The sequence below is a fragment of the Pongo abelii genome, chromosome 3 (assembly GCF_028885655.2).
Source record: "Pongo abelii isolate AG06213 chromosome 3, NHGRI_mPonAbe1-v2.0_pri, whole genome shotgun sequence".
NCBI lineage: Eukaryota > Metazoa > Chordata > Mammalia > Primates > Hominidae > Pongo > Pongo abelii.
In genome coordinates this window covers 62,247,012-62,262,916 of record NC_071988.2, presented here as the reverse complement: position 1 = coordinate 62,262,916, position 15,905 = coordinate 62,247,012, and the positions used below count along the sequence as shown (strand labels likewise).

The 15,905-nt window shown below is 36.4% G+C and overlaps 2 long non-coding RNA genes across 11 annotated transcripts in view; one reads left to right on the top strand and one right to left on the bottom strand.

The window, feature by feature from the left end:
* LOC129058784 (uncharacterized) overlaps window positions 1–15,905 on the top strand; it is a 54,156-nt gene that overhangs the window by 19,803 nt on the left and 18,448 nt on the right. For 8 of the 10 annotated variants that reach the window (XR_010139854.1, XR_010139858.1, XR_010139855.1 and 5 more), the window contains one exon: window positions 7,510–7,564. The exons of the other annotated variants lie outside the window; for them this stretch is intronic. This is a non-coding gene — a long non-coding RNA (uncharacterized LOC129058784). The remainder of the gene's footprint in view (window positions 1–7,509; window positions 7,565–15,905) is intronic. 10 annotated transcript variants of the gene reach the window in all.
* LOC129058787 (uncharacterized) lies at window positions 2,989–6,331 on the bottom strand. The gene is made up of 3 exons (XR_008524189.1): window positions 6,220–6,331; window positions 4,486–4,579; window positions 2,989–3,597 (listed from the first exon to the last, which is right to left on the bottom strand). It is a non-coding gene; the product is annotated as an uncharacterized LOC129058787 (long non-coding RNA).

Genomic DNA, 15,905 nt, shown 5'->3' with positions numbered 1-15,905 from the left:
CCATAATTTGTGACCCTTTTTATGTTCACGTTAAATTATTTTAAAATTCTTTTGCCATGAAAATTTCTGTCTTGACGCTTGTGATTGTCCTTATAAATTGGAATGTAAAATATGGCTAACAGGTACATGTAATAGTGTTGCTAATGAATAATTGATGCCTTAATAGTCTTTGAAAATCTCATTACCTGATTGTTGCTAAGAATTTTCTGGTAAGGGCTGCCTACAAAACAGAGGAAAGGGAAATTCCTCTGACTTTTTACCAATGATAGAACCCTAGAGGTGACGTGCTCGAAGAGGGAGGCAAGACCTGATTTTGGATTTAAAATCTGAAAGGCAGATGTTTACTCAACTGATCTAACAAGCTATAGGGTCAATAGAGAAGTAAAATAAGAAAATGAATGAGGATTGTCAGAAGACATGGGAAAGCAAAGAAGAAGCCTATTATGAGTAATTCCAAAGCAATTTTATGACCCATGAATTGTTCTTTTTCTGTACCAGCACACTTATTTCCAGACTTTAAATGTGTTATCAAGTTTGACTTATCTGTACTCCTTCATCCCTCAACTTACTTCTGGACCAGATCTTGGTTTATTTGGTGTGCAGGTGTCCCATAGCAGGAAATATGACTGAGATGAGTTTATACTTATGAGATAAAACACTCAGCTGTAGATCTGCTGCTAAAGAGGTTAGCATAAGGAGAGGGGCTGGAACTTAGACTTTCTGAAACAAAGACTTGGATGATTCATTATAAAGCTGTCTGTCTCCCGAATTTCTCTTGGGTGGATGGTGATAATAGACAAGTCCAGTATGGTATTTTTGGTTTGGAATGAAGACTTTGGGTAAAGATGCTATAGGAACATTCTTCTTTTAGTGAGTGGTATATAGCAATTCAGCAGGTTGGGAGGTTAGCACCTTACTTATCATTACTTACTTACTTATCATTACCATACTTACCTACCCTTCCAACAAATTGTTCACACACTTCTCTGGCAACCCATCTTAAGTGTCTTGTAATATACAGGCTCATTAGGATAGAAGTACCTTAAGTAAGAAACTAAAGGAATTGACATGAATTGGGATACCTGGGATACCTAAAATGAAATGATGATACTGAATTATCCACACAGTGAAATAGCTGAAAAAAAAAATAGAACCAAGGTGTTCAGGGATGAAGAGCATCCAGCATAAACCGGGGTTGTCTCCAGGATATGGGACTTTCCTGTTTTAAGACTGGGAAAACCCTGGACAAACTAGGACAAGTTGTTCACCTTAGTCAAGCATCTAATGGTAGACTATTATCAAAATGACTGCCATGACTAAGATGGTTTCATGGACCTACAATAGTAAATGATCTGAAGTAGAGTCAAATGAGGGAATCCTCCAGAGACATCCAAGAAATGGAGTCTTGCTCTTTCAGTTTTCCAGACAGCTTCATCTAAGAATATGTAGTACACATTATATCTGGATTTCTAATATTTAGACATTCCTATAAGCCTGACTGAGTATTTGAAAATCTACTTCCAGAGCACTGAATAGAAGAAATGAAAAAGTTTGATGTAAACCATAATCTGGGCTTCTAAGGTAGGAATTCCTTTATGATAGCCTAATATAGGATGTGCCTGTTGGTAATAGAATTGTTTTCTAATATCTTGGAAAGATGTTTGCTGAAATGATGTCCTGTCAGTAAAACATCCTAGAACCTTAAAAGTCTGAGTACTTAAAAAAATCCTGGAAACACAAAGATTATCAAGGATACATGAATAGACATAAAGCAAATACATGCCAGGAAGGTTATACCTCTATCAGGCAATTGGGATTTTCATGGTATCTCATATTTGTGAGTGTTATCTTCTTCACAGAAGCTTGTCTATGAAGCTTATTGGGACATAGTACTCACACTATAAATTTCTGCTCTCATAGCTAAGAATGAACAGAGGATTTCTTTTTATTACAAACACTCCTCTTCAGCTGTGTGTGCTGTCTGCACCTGCAATATGGGAGGGCAGTTGAGGAAACATGATTCATTGTATTTTGCCTCTCTGTTAGCTAAAGTGCTAGATTATCCCACAATTCCTTGAGAATTTTAGCAAACAGGATCACACTTGTTCAAGCTTAAATCATTTACCTAATTAAATACTTGGAAAGAATAAATAACAGCAACTAACAGTTCCCCGATCCTGCCAGAGGGCAGTGAATTACTTAATTTGTGCTCTCTGCTTGAGATGGACATCAAAAATCCTGGAGAGCTCTTTTAGGAATATCTTATAACATATGCAAGGAGAGATGTGTAGAAGCTTTTCTTCCCTTCCTCCCTCCCTTCCTTCCAACCTTTCCTCCCTCCCTCCCTTCCAACCTTTCCTCCCTCCCTTCCAACCTTTCCTCCCTCCCTTCCAACCTTTCCTCCCTCCCTTCCAACCTTTCCTCCCTCCCTCCCTCTCTCCCTCCTTCCCTTCCTCCCTTCCTTCCTTCCTGAAATATTATTTGAGCAAGGTACATACAGGCAGAAATACCATATTTTATAAGAATACAGAAAGAACTTCATGGAATCAAATTCCAGTTGACTTGCCGATATAAGTCAACATATTTTGGTTGTTCCTTTTAAAGGGTTTCTTCATGCCTTGTGAAAAACAAGTTGGAGATCACCTGCTAACAGTGATAAGGGTAGCAAGGATGTTTGATGTTGGTTAAGTGGGGATGTATGGAATATTTGTTGTGCAATTTTATCAAATAAATATTGAACAATGTGCAAGCCATATGGGAGGTCTAGTTATGGTATGGGATCTTCAATTCATAGTAGTGCTAATTTGTTAATTTAGATGATTTTCTCTAGCTATGTTCAGCTGCCCAGAAGGCAAAAAAAGTCAGAAGAACAAGAGAAAATTATTAAATAATGGACCATATAATTGAACTCAGGGAAAAAAGTGAAGACAAATTAGAAAAATAATAAGGAAAAAGTATCAAGATGGTTAAAACATTAAGTGGGATTAGTTTGGTCAAGTGAGCTAGAAGGACAGAGAACACAATACATAAATTAGTGACTTGGGAAATAAAACAATGTTAGGCCCTCGAGTTAAGGGCATAGAGGAATTTGCTCATAATATTTTATACAGCAGAAGAAAATGATGTAGAGGGAGGTAGGAATAGATATGAAGGTCAGAACCCAAGAAGCTAAGGAGCATTGTACAATGATAGCATATTAAAGAACAGGCTGCCAGCCTAGGCTGTGAGCATGGGTGGGTGGTGACAATGCGGAGTGTGTTAATAATGGTTCTCAGATGCAAATAATAGAACTTACTTGGGTTAGCTTGAACAGAAAAGGATTTAGTGAAGAACCAGTGAACTACAGTTAGATCCTATACAACTAAGAAACATACAGGCAGGAACAACTCAGGAGAAACATACAGCTAATGACATCACTAGTGTCACTGTCCATGCTCAGAACTTCTGATGCTAGTGACTGGAAGATAAAAAGAAAAAAATAATCAGTTACCTTGAATAACTGGATGCCTCTGTGATGCTGGTTGCTCTGTGGAAGAAGGCTCTCGTGCTAGTTGTTCTGTGGAAGAAGCTCCTGCATCATGTTGATCACTTCCACATCTGAGAACAATGCAGATGTGTCTGTGCTGAGAAACATATGTCACATGCAGAATCCTAGCTTCCCAGAGCTCTTTCAGCTTTCCAGCCCCCATAGTACATTAGATAAGGTGAGAATCAGTGCTAAGAGTGAATCTGCCATATCTGTCCCAGAATAGTTTATAATTGAATATTAATTGATAGAAAAATAAATGAGACTCATGATGAAGTTAGAGTCAAATGGAAAGAACTCTTTGCTTCCCAGCTTTTTGTATGGTTGGCCAGACAGCAGTGGTCACATGACAAAAGATTCAGTGTAGTGTATGTGCTCAGTTTTGACTTTTCAACTATGGACACTGCCAGTTCAAGAGATGGAAGACTCTGTTTATATATATGAAGTATGGCCTCTTTTCTTTCTCTTTTTTATGTGGGGCATAAAGAATTATATGCATCACCTTGTATAAGAATTGATCATAGTTTCAAATATAACAAATAAAACTAAACAATTTTAAAGGAAATCATAGGAATATGTTACCATGGCCTTAGGTTAGGCAATTGTTTCACATATTTGACACATGTATAAGTTATGAAAGAAAAAAATACACAAATTGTACATCATCAAATTAAAAGATTTTGTAATGAAAAGGACATCATCAAAAAAGTGAAAAGATTTAGTTGTTAATTTAGGTGTCAATTTGACTGCATTAAAGAATATCTAGAGACTTGCAAAGAGTTATTTCTGGGTGGGTCTGTGAGGGTTTTTTAGAGGAGATTGGCATATCAGTCACTGGACTGAGTAGGGAAGATCTACCCTCAATGTCAGCAGGAACCATCCAATCAGCTCAAGACCCAGATAAAACAAAAAAGGCAGAAGAAAGGAGAATTCAATCTCTCTCTCTCACACACACACACCTGCTCTGCCCCATCATTGCCCTTCCTCCATGGAATGACACAGCAAGAAGGCCCTCACCAGATGCCATCTTCTCGATCTTGAACTTTCCAGGCCCTAGAACCATAAACCAATTCATTTCTGTTCATTGTAAATTACCCAGTCTCAATATTCTGTGATAGCAGCACAAAACAGAATAAGACAAATGATAACCCACAAATGTGTGTGAAATACTTTAAAATCATATTTTTGATAAGGAACTTGTATTTATATATGAGCAATTCTCAAATTAAACAATAAAATATGCATAATATAAAACCAATTTCTAAATGGGTAAAAGATTTGAATAGACATTTCTCTAAAGAGGATATACAAGTGGCCAATAAGCACATGAAAAGTTGCTCAACATCATTAGTCCATAGGAAAATATAAATCAAAACCACAGTGAAATGTAACTTCTTATCCACAACGGTAGCTAAAACTTAGACAGACCATAAAACGTATTATGAAGTGTATAGAGGAATTAGAACCCTTATACAATCCTGATGGGATAGTAAAATAGTGCAGTCACTTTGGGAAACAGTTTAGCAGTCCCTCAAAATGATAAATTATAAAGTCACTATATAATATGATGATTCTACTCATAGGTAGACTAGAGAGAAGTAAAGTCATAAGTCCACACACAAAAATGTACACAGATGTCCATGTCAGCTTTATCCATAAGAATCAAAATGTAGAAACAACCCAAAGGTCCGTCAATGGAAAATAAAATGTGGACTATCTGTGCAATTGGATATTACCTGGCAATAAAAAGGAATTAAATATTTACACATGCTATGTGACATGGATTAACTTTGAAAGTATTATTCTTAGAGAAAGAAGCCAGTTAAGGAAGACCCCATATTATATGACTACATTTATATAAAATGTCCACAGTAGTCAAATTCATGGTGATGAAAATTCAATTAGTAGTTACTGACGGCTATGGAAAGGTGGGAATGTGAAATGATTACTAATGGGTAGAGAATTTCCTTTTGTTGTGATAAAAATATTTTACAATTAGATCATGCTGATGATTGCACAATCCTGGGAATATAATAAAAGCCACTGAAATGCACACTTTATAATACATTTAAAGTATAAATATGAAGCTATTATTAATATTAATATGTGTGTACATGTATATATTACACATATGGAATTTGTATACATATAAGATACACATATATAAATATATACACATATATACATGCACACACATATTAATAACATGTATCTTACCTAAGTTTGTCAAATATATAATATATATTACACATATGTGATATTGTATATATATATTTCAGATGCTCAGTTAACATACACTTACACTCCCCTAATGTGAACTAACAAAATACTAGATTCCCTGATAATTTTGGACATCCTTTGTTTCCATACTCTTTCTGCTTTGGTACCATCTTTGTGTAATTACAAATTCTCAATTCTGTCTTAAATCTTTCTCCTGGACCCTTGCCCTTTACTTTCTTCTTAGTCTGCATTTGATTCTTCTATTTTCTACTTGTTGACTTCTGCTGTAGAACTTTCAATAATTGACCCACAGTCAGGTGTGATGGCCCACATCTGTAATCCCAACAGTTTGGGAGGCTGAGGCAGGTGGATCTGTTAAGTCTAGGAGTTTGAGACTAGCCTGGGAAACATAGAGGAGACCTCATCTCTACAAAGAAAAAAAAAAATCTTAGCCAGTTGTGGTGGGCACGTACCTGTGGTCCCAGCTACTAGGGAGGCTGAGGTGGGTGGATCGTTTGAGCCTGGGAGGTAGAGGTGCAGTAAGAAATGATCGCACCACTGCACTCCAGTATGGGTGGCAGGGCAAGAATCTGTCTCAAAAAAAGAAAACAAAAAACACAAGTAATTGACCCATTAGCTTAGGACCACCTGTGTGATGTAACTTACTCTAATGTTCTCTGTAGTATCTGCATCTTTGCCAGCTATTTTGTCTGACATTCTGGTATCAGGATCCTCCCACTTATAATGGCAACTATCACTCTCTAATAATTGTTTCCAATGACCACTATGTTTAATGAGGAAACTGCATCCCAGTCTGTTCAGAGAGGGAAGAAATACATGTCAAAAATTACATGTCTGTGCTTATCGATGCCATACCCTTCAGTTTACAGGAGGGTTCTCACATCACCGTCATGCCACAGATTTTAAGGAGTTGGAAACTGTTTCCTCAAGATCCATTTCCCTTATACAGATACAGATGCAATACACTGCTGTCATGCAGGGTGTCAATCTGTATGAAGATCTGTATATGTGATCATTACAATATCTTAGTATGGGAAAGTTGATAACTGAGCAGTCCCTTCTGCATCTTCCTTTGAGGATATTTCAAGAACATTTTTGGCTCTCCTTGCCTTTACATTTGACATACTTGCACAGATGATTTGTGGAATACAGCTCTTAGTGATTCTGCCTTGAGGATGAAGGATCTACTGCCAGGGCAACATGGGAATGATGCAGTTCAAGACACATTTTTGAGTAGGCATCTCAAGATGAATGCCCCAAACTACTGAATATAATTAGTCTGTGGGAGACACAGCTTATGACATTCTCTGCTATTCATTACTATAGAAAGAGTCACTTCCAAAGAGGAAGAAATAAAAAGCAACATTGATGCATTGCCAGTTGACATCACCAGAGTGAGCATGTTGTGAGGTAGAATGGAAATATGTGTACTTTGGTGTTCAAGAGACATGCAGGTACTCCTTCTGCATGTACTGGGCAAGAGTACAACCACTGCCTAGATATGACATTTCAGGAGTAACAGGGGAATCTGTGAGATTCAGCCTTGTGCTATCACTGAGACTGATTCTTCAGTCAGGCTAGCAAGGGTTTAATAGCTGGCCACATTGCCTATATTTTGAGCTCATGCAGATTTTCATCACAGTGATTTTAGCTGTGTTGCATAGGTTTACAACTTTGAATTTTTTCAACAATTTTAGCTCTTGAAAAACTTGTTATAATCATTAATATTTCTTTTGTTTCAGAGACACAAGACCATCACACAATTAAATGTATTCAAAAGTTCCTGTAGCTTGCCAGGTACCTTAACCTCCACTTTTTTTTTTTTTTTTGCTTATAATTTTTATTAATGAGATTGCTTAAAAAGGAGTTTGTCTTTAAAAAGCAATACGTTTTGCTGCTGCCACGTGACAGAATTTAGAATCAGGCTGCCTCTGTATTGTGCAAATGCCAGATCTGCCACATATTAACTGTATGTCCTTGGGCAAGATAATCTTTTTGCCTAACTTGATGCCTTCCTTATCTGAAAAAATAGAGAGAAGGAGAATAATGGTTCTTAATAAGATTGTTAGGGTGTTAACTCGATTACTAATGTAAAGAGCATTTATTAAAGTATGTAATAAGTGTTCATTATAATTATCTTGCCTATTATTAGTGTATTGGCCTTTATATTTGATTTCTCTAGTGATTTTGGATCTTCCTTTTGGACTGTGGTACAAATCTTTCCCACTCACTCTTCCCACATTGGATTTCCTACGATGGTCCTTATTCAGTCCTAGAGAACCAACCCTCAGCTCCAATCTATGGATTATCTTGCAAATTCCTAGCAAGAACTAAGGGGGAAGGCACAACATTATTAGGTAGAGAAAGCGGGAGAGGTTTTCGGACTCAGATACTATTATATGTAAGTACTGTTCTAAGCACAGGAAACACACAGCATCCACCAGGGGGTGCTTGTCTTGTAAAGATTGGTTAATTTTTGTCCAGCTCAGTCAGGGAAGATCCTTAAGAGACTAAAGTTGAACAGACACTAAAATGAATGTGTTCTTGAATATGACGTGGAATTTTGAGCTTGGTGCTCACTTGCCTGGACATAAAACTATTTTTGCAGCCTGAAGTCACATAATGAAGTTTTAATAGAGGCATTAGAATAGCATGAATACTCCATATAAGAGAAATATTTAACCATCCTCTCCTTTCAGCTCTACTTCCCCAACACACTAGCTCCTAAACACACACACACACACACACACACACACTAACCTGGCCCATGAAACCCTACTTATTTACGTATATGATTTATTTTGTATGCTGAAAACTGTGATGTTTAGGACCCACTGTAACTTCTTATTTGGTCTCATTGAGTCAGAAGCTGGATGGTGCCTTTATTCCAAACAGAACCACATAATGCCATCCTGAATTTCATAAATACATCCTTCATATTTTATTATTTCATTAGTCACTTGAATTCTCTACATAACCTGTAGCAAGTTCTTTTGATTATTTATAAGGTACACTGTACTAATAAGATATATAGACCTGTGGGCTTTTGCCCTGATGGCACAGATGGAAAAGTAGTTTCAGTGACTAGATTAGGAAGAACCTATCACTTTGTTCCTGATAAATATTTATTAAAGACAAGCATTTTACAAAATTTAGAAAATTAAACTAACCCTGTTTTAGTGGGTTGCTTAAACAATTTTTTATAAGAATGTATGGATTTGAAATGCTTTTAAAATCTTATTTCATTAATATAATTACCATTCAAAATTAAGTTACACAGAGTATCTCAATTTGTTGCTCATGGGATATGATCTCTCTTAGTTTAAAATTACATTATACTCAGGAAAGCTTCAAACTATCAGGTTAGCTTGTTTGGCAGATTGTTAGATTAATTCTCTAATTCACTGAAACATCTATTACAATTTTCAAAAGAATTGACTATAATGAATTAGAGAGCTAATCTTAATAATTTATCACTCAAATGAGGTCATCACAGCTAGTGGAATATTCAAGACTCCCAGCCCATTTCTAACATTTTCTTTATATGGAAAAATATATTTTACATTATGTTCTATCATATTTTTAATGGATTATAAAATATACTAAAGAGCTGCTGTATTATAAAATAAAAATTACTCATCATCAGCCTGTTGTAAATTACTTGTATGAAATTATTAATTATAATCTTGGCAAATAGTTAATATGAGAGTGTGATGCATTGATAAACAGGGAACAATGGTATACTCGAGTTCTAAAATTTTAAGCATTTATTAGAAAATCCAGAGACAATTACAAACTACATTTGTTCACGGTGGGTATATTTCATTTAAAATAATAATAGTGACTGTTAATATATTTTTAAATGGTAGTATAAATATTTAACTGAAGTTTGTTAACTTTTTAAATTCTCAAATATAACTGAAGTTTATAAAGAAATATTGGTCCAGATTTGCTTTTTTTGAATTTGAGAGATTTATAGGGAAACCTAGGAGACTAAGTTACAAAATGGCATGTTACTGAAACATTCACAATGAAGAGAAAATGGCCAAACAAACAACAATAAAAAATAAAACTAATCTTGATTTAAGCTAGACTGATATACTTCAAGCTCCGTGTCTTGGGAATCAGCACTGATTCATCAGAAAGGGTAGATTGCTCTGTCAGTTTGGACCAAAGCTTACACATTATTTTCTGCTGTTGTTCTTTAGAACTCCTGTCTTTTTACAAATGCTGACATGTGCTTGTGTCCTGACACTCTTTCCTGATAAAATGTGCATCCTATGTCCTGTACAGTACAGTCTTTTTGTGTTTAGACTAGTCCCACTCTTTCTTTTTTTTTTTTAATTTCCCTCATTCTCTACAGAAATTCATTCTACCTCCCCACTGGGAACACAGCCTGCCCCAAGTATCAGCCAGGAGCCAGGCACTGTTATGCACCCAAGAATAGCCTTTAAACTGCTTGTGTCTATACATTTTAATCTGCATTGCTTCTATATACAATGTTTTCCTAAACTGCTTGCCAATCAGAATGTTACATATTATGTATCCCCAAATCCAATCTATATAGTTTTGTACAGTCTGAATTTACTGTGCTTTTTTTCTTTTTTCAGATAACCCTCATTCAGTGTGTTTTATTTCCTTATATTTCATGATGTTTTGGTCATAAGCTTATGTTTGTTAAGCATCCAGATGAGAGCTGAGCTCTGCGTGGCTCCTTGATTATAGTCAGAGGACCTGGCTAAGCTGTACCTAGACTCCTAACCCACAAAAACTGTGGGATGATATATGTGTTTGTTTAAGCAACAATAGAAAAATGATATAATTAGCTTATCTTAACTCATATAAAATGTAAATATAAACAATTTAATGGAACAGAATTGTAGGTGAAGGAGCTGAGTCACACAGATATAAGAAAATTTGGATCTTCAAATTATGTCAAAGAATAAACAATTCAGTAAGCAGTTTCAGAAAATAATATCCATTTGAAGAAAATTTATACTATATTCATACTTAATATTGTATAGAATATAAATAAGGTGGATTAAATATCTAAATGTAAAAATTACAAAACATTTTTACGTGTATGCATTTAATACATTCATATATAATGTGGGAGAAATCACAAAATGAGATTTTTATAATATTGTGATGATTGATGCATTATTAAGATATGAAAAGGATGTTACATCTGACAATAATTAAAACTAATATGCATAAGCATATATTTCATTAATGCTTCGGTGGAAAAAGCATTCTTTTTATTTTTAACCTTTTATTTTGAGGTAATTACTGCATCACATACAGTTATAAGAAATAATAGAGAGAAGTCCAGTATACCCTTCACCTGGTTTCCCATTGGTAACATATTTCTTTTTTTTTTTTCTGTTTTTTTTTTATTTTTTTATTTTATTTATGTATTTATTATTATTATACTTTAAGTTTTAGTGTACATGTGTGCAATGTGCAGGTTAGTTACATATGTATACATGTGCCATGCTGGTTCGCTACACCCACTAACTTGTCATCTAGCATTAGGTATATCTCCCAGTGCTATCCCTCCCCCCTCCCCCCACCCCACAACAGTCCCCAGAGTGTGATGTTCCCCTTCCTGTGTCCATGTGTTCTCATTGTTCAATTCCCACCTATGAGTGAGAATATTTGGTATTTGGTTTTTTGTTCTTGCAATAGTTTATGAGAATGATGATTTCCAATTTCATCCGTGTCCCTACAAAGGACATGAACTCCTCATTTTTTATGGCTGCATAGTATTCCATGGTGTATATGTGCCACATTTTCTTAACCCAGTCTAGGATTGTTGGACATTTGGGTTGGTTCCAGGTCTTTCCTATTGTGAATAATGCCGCAATAAACATACGTGAGCATGTGTCTTTATAGCAGCATGATTTATAGTCTTTTGGGTATATACCCAGTAATGGGATGGCTGGGTCAAATGGTATTTCTAGTTCTAGATCCCTGAGGAATCGCCACACTGACTTCCACAAGGGTTGAACTAGTTTACGGTCCTACCAACAGTGTAAAAGTGTTCCTATTTCTCCACATCCTCTCCAGGACCTGTTGTTTCCTGACTTTTTAATGATTGCCATTCTAACTGGTGTGAGATGGTATCTCATTGTGGTTTTGATTTGCATTTCTCTGACAGCCAGTGATGGTGAGCATTTTTTCATGTGTTTTTTGGCTGCATAAATGTCTTCTTTTGAGAAGTGTCTGTTCATGTCCTTCGCCCACTTTTTGATGGGGTTGTTTGTTTTTTTCTTGTAAATTTGTTGGAGTTCATTGTAGATTCTGGATATTAGCCCTTTGTCAGATGAGTAGGTTGCAAAAATTTTCTCCCATTTTGTAGGTTGCTGTTCACTCTGATGGTAGTTTCTTTTGCTGTGCAGAAACTCTTGAGTTTAATTAGATCCCATTTGTCAATTTTGGCTTTTTTTGCCATTGCTGTTTGTGTTTTAGACATGAAGACCTTGCCCATGCCTATGTCCTGAATGGTGATGCTTAGGTTTTCTTCTAGGGTTTTTATGGTTTTAGGTCTAACGTTTAAGTCTTTAATCCATCTTGAATTGATTTTTGTATAAGGTGTAAGGAAGGGATCCAGTTTCAGCTTTCTACATATGGCTAGCCAGTTTTCCCAGCACCATTTATTAAATAGGGAATCCTTTCTCCATTGCTTGTTTTCTCAGGTTTGTCAAAGATCAGATAGTTGTAGATGTGTGGCATTATTTCTGAGAGCTCTGTTCTGTTCCATTGATCTATATCTCTGTTTTGGTACCAGTACCATGCTGTTTTGGTTACTGTTGCCTGGTAGTATAGATTGAAGCCAGGTAGTGTGATGCCTCCAGCTTTGTTCTTTTGGCTTAGGATTGACTTGGCAATGCAGGCTCTTTTTTGGTTCCATATGAACTTTAAAGTAGTTTTTTCCAAATCTGTGGAGAAAGTCATTGGTACCTTGATGGGGATGACATTGAATCTGTAAATTACCTTGGGCAGTATGGCCATTTTCATGATATTGATTCTTCCTACCCATGAGCATGGAATGTTCTTCCATTTCTTTTTATCCTCTTTTATTTCCTTGAGCAGTGGTTTGTAGTTCTCCTTGAAAAGGTCCTTCACGTCCCTTGTAAGTTGGATTCCTAGGTATTTTATTCCCTTTGAAGCAATTGTGAATGGGAGTTCACTCATGAGTTGGCTCTCTGTCTGTTATTGGTGTATAAGAATGCTTGTGATTTTTGTACATTGATTTTGTATCCTGAGACTTTGCTGAAGTTGCTTATCAGCTTAAGGTGATTTTGGGCTGAGACAATGGGGTTTTCTAGATATACAATCATGTCGTCTGCAAACAGGGACAATTTGACTTCCTCTTTTCCTAATTGAATACCCTTGATTTCCTTCTCCTGCCTAATTGCCCTGGCCAGAACTTCCAACACTATGTTGAATAGGAGTGGTGAGAGAGGGCATCCCTGTCTTGTGCCAGTTTTCAAAGGGAATGCTTCCAGTTTTTGCCCATTCAGTATGATATTGGCTGTGGGTTTGTAATAGATAGCTCTTATTATTTTGAGATACGTCCCATCAATACCTAATTTACTGAGAGTTTTTAGCATGAAACATTGTTGAATTTTGTCAAAGGCCTTTTCTGCATCTATTGAGATAATCATGTGGTTTTTGTCTTTGGTTCTGTTTATATGCTGGATTACATTTATTGATTTGCGTATATTGAACCAGCCTTGCATCCCAGGGATGAAGCCCACTTGATCATGGTGGATAAGCTTTTTGATGTGCTGCTGGATTTGGTTTGCCAGTATTTTATTGAAGATTTTTGCATCAATTTTCATCAAGGATATTGGTCTAAAATTCTTTTTTTTGGTTGTATCTCTGCCCGGCTTTGGTATCAAGATGATGCTGGCCTCATAAAATGAGTTAGGGAGGATTCCCTCTTTTTCTATTGATTGGAATAGTTTCAGAAGGAATGGTACCAGTTCCTCCTTGTACCTCTGGTAGAATTCGGCTGTGAATCCATCTGGTCCTGGACTCTTTTTGGTTGGTAAGCTATTGATTATTGCCACAATTTCAGCTCCTGTTATTGGTCTATTCAGAGATTCAACTTCTTCCTGGTTTAGTCTTGGGAGAGTGTATGTGTCAAGGAATTTATCCATTTCTTCGAGATTTTCTAGTTTATTTGTGTAGAGGTGTTTGTAGTATTCTCTGATGGTAATTTGTATTTCTGTGGGATCAGTGGTGATATCCCCTTTATCATTTTTTATTGCATCTATTTGATTCTTCTCTCTTTTTTTCTTTATTAATCTTGCTAGTGGTCTATCAATTTTGTTGATCCTTTCAAAAAACCAGGTCCTGGACTCATTAATTTTTTGAAGGGTTTTTTGTGTCTCTATTTCCTTCAGTTCTGCTCTGATTTTAGTTATTTCTTGCCTTCTGCTAGCTTTTGAATGTGTTTGCTCTTGCTTTTCTAGTTCTTTCAATTGTGATGTTAGGGTGTCAATTTTGGATCTTTCCTGCTTTCTCTTGTGGGCATTTAGTGCTATAAGTTTCCCTCTACACACTGCTTTGAATGCATCCCAGAGATTCTGGTATGTTGTGTCTTTGTTCTCGTTGGTTTCAAAGAACATCTTTATTTCTGCCTTCATTTCGTTATGTACCCCGTAGTCATTCAAGAGCAGATTGTTCAGTTTCCATGTAGTTGAGCAGTTTTGAGTGAGATTCTTCATCCTGAGTTTTAGCTTGATTGCACTATGATCTGAGAGATAGTTTGCTATAATTTCTGTTCTTTTACATTTACTGAGGAGAGCATTACTTCTAAGTATGTGGTCAATTTTGGAATAGGTGTGGTGTGGTGCTGAAAAAAATGTATATTCTGTTGATTTGGGGTGGAGAGCTCTGTAGATGTCTGTTAGATCCACTTGGTGCAGAGCTGAGTTCAATTCCTGGGTATCCTTGTTAACTTTCTGTCTTGTTGATCTGTCTAATATTGACAGTGGGGTGTTAAAGTCTCCCATTATTAATGTGTGGGAGTCTAAGTCTCTTTGTAGGTCACTCAGGACTTGCTTTATGAATGCAGGTGCTCCTTTATTGGGTGCACATATATTTAGGTTAGTTAGCTCTTCTTGTTGAATTGATCCCTTTACCATTATGTAATGGCCTTCTTTGTCTCTTTTGATCTTTGTTGGTTGAAAGTCTGTTTTATCAGAGACTAGGATTGCAACCCCTGCCTTTTTTTGTTCTCCATTTGCTTGGTAGATCTTCCTCCATCCTTTTATTTTGAGCATATGTGTGTCTCTGCACGTGAGATATGTTTCCTGAATACAGCACACTGATGGGTCTTGACTCTTTATCCAATTTGCCAGTCTGTGTCTTTTAATTGGAGCATTTAGTCCATTTACATTTAAAGTTAATATTGTTATGTGTGAATTTGATCCTGTCATTATGATGTTAGCTGGTTATTTTGCTCGGTAGTTGATGCAGTCTCTTCCTAGTCTCGATGGTCTTTACATTTTGGCATGATTTTGCAGCGGGTGGTACAGGTTGTGCCTTTCCATGTTTAGTGCTTCCTTCAGGAGCTCTTTTAGGGCAGGTCTGGTGGTGACAAAATCTCTCAGCATTTGTTTGTCTGTAAAGTATTTTATTTCTCCTTCACGTATGAAGCTTAGTTTGGCTGGATATGAAATTCTGGGTTGAAAATTCTTTTCTTTAAGAATGTTGAATATTGGCCCCCACTCTCTTCTGCCTTTAGAGTTTCTGCCGAGAGATCCTCTGTTAGTCTGATGGGCCTCCCTTTGAGGGTAACCCGACCTTTCTCTCTGGCTGCCCTGAACATGTTTTCCTTTATTTCAACTTTGCTGAATCTGACAATTATGTGTCTTGGAGTTGTTCTTCTCGAGGAGTATCTTTGTGGTGTTCTCTGTATTTCTTGAATCTGAATGTTGGCCTGCCTTGCTAGATTGGGGAAGTTCTCCTGGATAATATCCTATAGAGTGTTTTCCAACTTGGTTCCATTCTCCCCGTCACTTTCAGGTACACCAATCAGATATAGATTTGGTCTTTTCACGTAGTCCCACATTTCTTGGAGGCTTTGCTCATTTCTTTTTATTCTTTTTTCTCTAAACTTCCC